This window comes from Puntigrus tetrazona, chromosome 20 (genome assembly GCF_018831695.1).
Source record: "Puntigrus tetrazona isolate hp1 chromosome 20, ASM1883169v1, whole genome shotgun sequence".
NCBI classification, from domain to species: domain Eukaryota; kingdom Metazoa; phylum Chordata; class Actinopteri; order Cypriniformes; family Cyprinidae; genus Puntigrus; species Puntigrus tetrazona.
Window position 1 is genome coordinate 24915116 of NC_056718.1, and position 7918 is coordinate 24923033.

Consider the following 7918-nt stretch of genomic DNA (forward strand, 5'->3'; position numbering starts at 1 on the left):
ATAAATGAAGAGAGGAAAGGTGAATTTGAGAGCTCGAGAACCTAAATGTGAACGGTTGAACGCGATTTTTTGTAATAATAGAATAAAAATTAAAAAATCTGAAGAAAAAGGGCCATTTATATATAATACATAATAATATTATATATATATATATATATATATATATATATATATATATATATATATATATATATACACATATATGGAAGTATATTATTATTTTGAATATTTTTAATTGGTATTTATGGGTTGAACACATCGTCGTAATATTAATAAAAAATGCATAAATGAAAATGGCCACTAAAAAGGCCGTAAATGGGTCAAATATTGTTTTGAATATTTTATTTGGATTCTGAGAGTTGAGCGTAGTCTGGTGATATTTAAAAAAAGAAAGAAAGAACGAGTAAATATGGTCGTGAAATGACTATAATAGCCCAAATATTATTTAAAATAATATTTTGCGGATTGAAAATATCATCGTAATAGCAATAACGGCCCTTAAAATGACCATTCTAAGGTTGATATTAAAAAACGACTAATCTTAATTGTGTTTTGTGGTGAAATATGATCCGGATGTGCTCCTGACAGACAAAGATGTTTGTACGTTTGGCTTCTCCTCATCTCTGCACACCCTGATCCGTCATGGCCACGCGTTCACGTCCTCATCTGTACAGAACAACGTGTAAAAAAAAAAAAAAGAAAAAAAAGAAAATACGAATAAAAAGCTAAAAACGAAAGAAAAGAAGATAACAAAATAGTTACTACGGTATTCGACAGCAGGAGCGTTTAGGTTCGGATCTCAAAACTCATCCGTTAGCAAAAACTTAGATTTAAAGAAATAATTAAAAAAAGCAGATATGTTATGAAATATTCTATGTCTGACGATAAGGGAAGAAAAGCCGTGAGCGGAGCACTGTGACCTGCGTCCTGAGACTGACACACACACACACACACACACGACAGAGAGGATTCTGGGAGATGTTTCTCGTCACAGGTTTAAGCTCACGGTCTTATTACTGTACTTATGGAGTCATATTAATAAACCCCCTCTCCCTCCTTTTGTTCTGAGGTCAAAGGTTACTCTGGACGTTACGGTCGAGCTGAACATTGTTTATTAAACAGTTGAAAGGATTCACTGACTCCTGTCGTCTTTTCACACACACACACACGCACGCACGCACGCACACACACACACACACACACACACACACACACACACACACACACACACACACACACACACACACACACACACACACACACACACACACACACACACACACACACACACACACACACACACACACACACACACACACACACACACACACACACACGCACACACACACACACACACACACACACGCGCACACACACACAATGCCTGTGATTACTTGAAGGACTTAACAGGTTACTTATGATTACAAAACTAATTTGCATAAATGATTTAGGAAATGTTTGTCATATATTGACATTAAATATTAAACCACGATAAACCAACCCTGATTTCAAAATTAATAAATGCAATAAATAATAATAATAATAAAGCTGTAGAATAGGTTGCAATATACTGTAATAGATTGCTTTTAGAATATTTTATTTAGAATATAGTTTTATTATTATTATTTTTAATGTAAAAAGAATGTTTGCTGGGTTTTAAAATCTTCATGTTTGGAAGATTTATTTCGATTAATTCATTTAGTCATGTACTATTTCCGGGGTAGGAGTCGGACAATAAAATAAAAAATAAACTAATGAATGAATAAATGTAAAAAAGCTAATATAAATAAATATACAAAAAATTACAAACAATAATAAGTAAATGTGCCTTAACATAAATAAATACTTTTTTCCTTATTTAATTCAAATGTATACACTTTTATTTATTCTCACGTTTTCTTTTTTTCAGTAATTTCCACATTTATTTATTTCCTGGCGTGTGTTTGTTCGCAGGGTTGTTTTACGGCAGCTTTGAGGATACGCTGACATCTTGTGTTACCTAAACCAACTACAAGAAGTGAAAGACAGTCAATTAAACAGGTCAAGTCATTTATATTTCTATCTGTAATTTCTATCTGGTGACATGGATGCATGCGTTCTTGGTTTCCTACTTTTATATGCACAACATGTGACAAGCGCTTAAAAACCCAACACTTTTAGAGCTTTACCAAGTATGTTTACACACAATCCTTAGCATCTTTATTCCCTCTCTAGCAATCTCTATTCTAATTCTATTCTTTAAAACGTGCCCCATTGTTCATTTAAATTTCTTGTTATTAAAAAAAGGCCTCTAACGCTTACTCGCTCCGTTCTTTTTCTATTCTTGGTTTTCTTTTTGCATCTACTACACGTCAAGCTAACCGAGGCTCGTTCTAGCACCAGTCGTATCCTTGCTCTTGTGTGGATTTTGGTCGCTTCGAAATAAAAGCATCTGCTAAAGGACAGCGTGAATAGAAACGGAAACATACCGAGGTCGAACCACAAGACCTTTCTTTTTAAGGACTCTGTAAACGTCACATACGTGTACATTCAAATATTAGACACTGATATGAAGTGTTCGGTAAATGTTCGGCTCTTTCACTTTAATGGAAACGAGTGGGATCATAGGAGCTTGATGAAAAAGCTCTCAAAGCTTAAATATGAAGGACTTCGGACATGTTCAAGATGGTTTAGATCCTACCGTCATCTCAGTTATCACCAGTAAAGTATGGAGTACCTCAAGAATCTGCTATTTTCAATATACATGTTGCCCCTTGGTATTATTATTCTATTATATAATATTATACTCGCCTACAAGGCTAACGGTTTAGCTCCTGCATGTTTAACTAGTCTACAATCCAATCGGGTCTTTAAGGTCACAAAACTCTAGACTTCCACTAAAGGAGGTCGATCTTTTTCACATTTTGCCCACCAAAATCTGGAATAGACTTCCTGATAATGTTTGGGGTTCAGACACATCTCTTTTGCGGTGATGTCTGATTAATGAACGCTTGAGCTCGGGTTGAACTTGGGTTATTAATGAGCTTGGGTTGAACCAATATCTTGGATGGTACAGCAGCTTCGCCAATCCAGCGCCACTTGAAGGTTTTTGGATCTTAACTCTTCATATGCATCCATGTCCCCCAGTACACTTAGGATTAGGCTGGAATGAAATGAATCAACCCGTGATTAATAAGATACTAATACGATTTTTTAAGGCTTTGGCCATATTTCCCATTGCAGGCTACACTTCTTGTATTTCGTTTCACAACACAAGATGTCACTGTGGTCTCAAAGCTTGAATAAGAAGCCTCGAGCACGGTCGAGCTGTCTGGAAATCTATATTCTTCTTTATTTCGGTATAAAAACGCGCGTGCTGCGTAAACGAGGCATAAAATACGTTCAAAGTTTAGTTTGTTTTCGATGATTTAGTTTAGGCTAATTATTGAACGTTAAAAAAAGTAAATAGTGATAGTTAAACATTCTATTAGTTGTCCAAAAAATAATAATAATTGCAACAGTTCTGTCATGCCTAAATTGAAAAAAAATTACATTATGAATTCCCAAGAAAAAGGCACAGAAACGCCAGAATGTTTTTTTTTTTTTTTTTTTTTTTTTTGCATTTTCTTACTTTACAAATAAATGAACAAGTTTCTCCTGCAAGTGTACTGTGCTCGCGTTATAGATGAACATCATTCTCATGCGTGCGTGTATATAGTACGCCAAATAAAAATGAAACTCGCCAAAGTCCGTTTTTACGTAAAAACGGACTTTGGCGAGTGTATGCCACGGGATGAGTAGGTTAGGGGTAGATGCGTGTCAAATATTGCATAAAACGACACGAAAGCTGCTCATTATATGCGCTCCAAACCGCTGCGTATCATATATACGCCAAAGTCCAGTTTTGCGTATCAGTACCACGAGTTTTTGGTTGTTATTTGGCGTACTGTTTCTACGAGACCGTGCTAATATTTTAGTAGTAGCAACATTTGAGTCGTTTATAAACGTGATAGACATGCATGCTTTTCTGCTTTAATCCTCGTACGCTCTATTTTATTACATTTATGGATTATGATAAAGTGCGCGCCGCATATTCTCACACAGCTGAAGAGTAAGAGTACAGTAAAACGGCTGACAGGACAGGAAAGTTTACATTTCTTTGCTTACAAGTTTAGGGCAACTTCTCACTTTACTGCTTTTCTACTTAAGTTCATTTGGCAGCTCTACCTTTTCCGCCTTCGTCTGACTTCAAGCCGAGTTCAAGCGTTCGAGACGGTGACTAAAAGAAGACAAACTACAAAGACGGGAAAAGAAAAGAAAAGGGACATAGATTAACCCATACCTGAGCACTGTAATTATTATAATATCTTTTGGAAATGTACATTTGTTTATCAACACAATTATTTAAAAGTGTAGACCTAGTATTTTTATTGTTCCAAATCAAATAACCATGCGGAGAAAAGCGAACTTATTTAATCCTTGTTTACAAAAAACCCCCAAAAAGAACCCTCCACCCGAATATAAAAATACGATTAGGAATAAAGTTCCAAAAGGAAATAAAGTTCCAATCTGTTTTTTTTAAATTAAGTGAGAATTCCAAATTTCAAATTCCAAATTCCAAACCAAGTGTATCATTTTGTGGAGTGATCTACTCATTTCTACAACCTGCAAAGAAAGCAACACTATTGACAGTACACTGCAGAGAAAGATTGGAATTGACTTTGGATGGAGAGAATTAGCCTATAATTAGGACTAAACTTGGAGCTGTTCACACCCTTGTACTTGGACGAGTTCAAATTATGAGGCTATCTAAGTTGGCACAGGGTAAACTCGATGATTGCGATATATGGCATGAACACACCTTTATACGTCTTCAGAAATAAGCAATGGGTGGGTAACATAATCACAGAGGACTCTTATCCAGGTCACAACCTGTTCGCACCTCAACGCTCAGGCAGACCCAACAAATCTTCGTGTGAACATCTGGCAGAAAACGCATAGCCAGGGCTCTGGGGCATACTTCAACATGTTACAAATGAAATAAAAAGGGCTTTAATGTCACTTTTGATGAAGATTGTACAATCTTTGAATGATATCTAACTTTAAATGCAAAATAATTATGCACAGTATAATTCCACTTAAGCAAAATTAAACATATCTCTAATTGTGCATTTCTGCACAATAAAAGGGCGTTACAAAATTAGCCGCTCCAATTCAGCAGGCTTTAAGTGTAACAATTCAGTATACTAAAAGTACAATTGCAGGACATTTTATTAAGTGCGTAAGTATAAAAATGTGCGGTTTATATAACATGAAATAAATGCATTTGTATATTTATTTTTCACAAGGGTACAGGTGAAATTAAATGCATTTCAACCATTTGCACTTTGCACTTTTATTACTAATGGCTCTATACAGAGAGTATTGTTAAATCGTTATCAAATTTATTACTAATATTTAATACTAATATTTGCAGCGTATGTTGAGTAGAGTTAAATCGGTCAGCATGGTAGTCGAGGCTTGTATTTTTCATTTCTGTTTCTCCTGTTTTGTTGGGGTTAATTATATATTATAGCAGCAGATTATCTACAACAAATAAGTTCTTACATCTGTTCCACGGAGCCCGACCTAACCGTCAGACGTAATTAGATAGCAAACATTAGGTCACACATTAAGCTCATAATATGTTTGTAAAAGACGATATATTAAATATAATGCCTTTTTTATACACCCATAGAGCATATTTGTCAAATAAACTTGTTTGCTTTGACCCCACTTATTTGTCAGAAATATTTACACGTCTCGATTTAGCAGAGAACAACGTGTCCTTTTTGCATTAACATCTTTGTTGACTCTGGAACATCTTTGTGATCGACTAGATTAACCAGTTTATAGTGAAGATTAGGTTTACAGTCAGTGTTTGGTGCTGGTACATCAGTGTCATTCATCTAATTAAAGTGGGTAGGGTTTGGGTGTAAAGATATGGTCAAGAAAAAAAACGGATTAAAATATTGTTCCAGGGCCAACAAAATACGTTCATGTCGAACTCAGCTAAAACACAGAAACAGAAACGAAACAGGAATGAGCAAATAAGGGAAAACAGGGGAACTAAACACTGAGAACGTAACGACTAGATAGTTCTCATGCAAAAAGAACAAAGCCATCAATGAGTAGAAGTATGCATTGAGCACCTGTTTCAATAAAACTCTTTTTTTTTAATGACATTAACATGTTTCGGTTAAAAAAGCAAAACAAAAGTTCCATCTAAACTTTTGCAGCTTTTGTTTATACGTAAAGATAATGCTTCTTTTGTAATTTAGGAATTTACATGCACTACATATCTGTTGGGTTAGATATGTGTTGACTGAATGTACAGACAAACGAGTGATTAACATTGGTACATTGGTGTTCCTTACACAGCCATTTTGTACATTGACCGACAAGCAACTGCCATTTTATTTCAAGATACACCTGTGCGACGGGATGATTGTTACAATAACTTGTTCCTCGTTTCTGCTCTCGCAAAAAATATTGAAATCGATTCAAGAGCACTTGAGGTTTTGCCTAATCTAAGAACACGTGTGAAAACAGATGAGAACTTTGAGACATTTGAGACATGTAAAACATTCACAGTAGCGAAAGAAGCATGCAAAGGTCTATGCAAAGCTGCATTTATTTGTCTGTTTATTCAACAAAAGCGTCAGACAGGTAGCCCCATGATTCCATTCATGACCTCAGACTATGAGCAGAGTAATTAAAATGAATGCAACGGAGACAATGGGAAACCCACCGAAGATGTCCAAGTACAAAATGTAGGATGAGGACGCATTAGCTCTGACTAAAGTAGACCTTGCATTTTTCTCAGACGTCTCAAGACAAGCAAGACTCAAATAATGGCAAACAGGTATGGCACAAGTCACAAAACTGTGCGTCTGTGGCTATCTCCGACGGCCACCGGAGGGAACCCTCCCCGGTGTATTACCCTCTAAACTACAGTTCCCATCATGCCTCTCCCCCAAGACTGATTACCTGCCCTGGTGCTCCTCATTACCTCCCCTATATTAACCTTGTTGCAAAGTCTTATTCTTGCCCACCGTTTCTCTGATCGTTTACTGCCTGCCTATCGACCCTTTGCCTGGACTCTTGCCAGGTATAGTTTATGACACTGTCTTTGTCTCCCATATTGTCGCCGTTGTTGATTCTCAGTCTGTCTGACCTCCCTCAATAAAAGCTCACAAATGGATCTAAGTGGCGTTCGTGTGCTGCCGTGGGCTACCGTCGTGTGGGAAGGCGATTGGCATTCTCAACCTACCCCAATTTACTGCAGTCAAGCGAGCTTCAGTCCCAGCCGACCCGCTGTCCCGAAAAGGCTGTGGTGAGTGTTTGACATATTTCTGAATTATTTAGCCAATACTTTTGAAGTTTGGCAGTGGCAGCCCTAGACGGATGTCCACTAGGATCAGGGGAGATCAACTTCATCACTCAGGAGATCGACCTGCAATCCAATGTTTTGCACAAAGAAAAAATCCTGTAAGGGTTCCCCCTTTCCCGGAGAACGGAATCCAGAGGCTCTGGTTAAAGGTTTAATGCGCGTTCGGTCTTTCCTTTCGCTTTTGACCTCATCAGAATTTAGTTTCAATTTTGATCTTGCTCCGATCTAGAGTAAGAGATGCATACCTTTAGAAAGTATATAGTGTGGTGTATGGAAACACACACTCAATACAGCTGATCTGGCTACAGAATTGTGCGCCTTGTCATGTTTTGTCACTCTTTTTATATACTCAGACCAGACCATGAGGTTTTTGGATTGGTTGTAAAACCATAAAAATACCTTGGTTTTTAGGTTCCCGTGCTCTAGGGTCCCAGGGTCTTTAAAAATGAACACACCTCCTTTTCAACAGAACGTCTCGGTTACGTATGTAACCTCGTTCCCTGAAGA

At 36.9% G+C, this 7918-nt stretch overlaps 1 protein-coding gene across 1 annotated transcript in view; it reads left to right on the forward strand.

Moving 5' to 3' along the window:
• Window positions 1–171, forward strand: part of arhgap39 (Rho GTPase activating protein 39) — a 46796-nt gene extending 46625 nt beyond the window's left edge. The window contains exon 10 of the mRNA XM_043220503.1: window positions 1–171. This exon is cut by the window's left edge and continues 1140 nt beyond it. The gene's annotated coding sequence lies outside the window, so the exon portion shown is untranslated.
• Window positions 172–7918: the final 7747 nt, after the last annotated feature.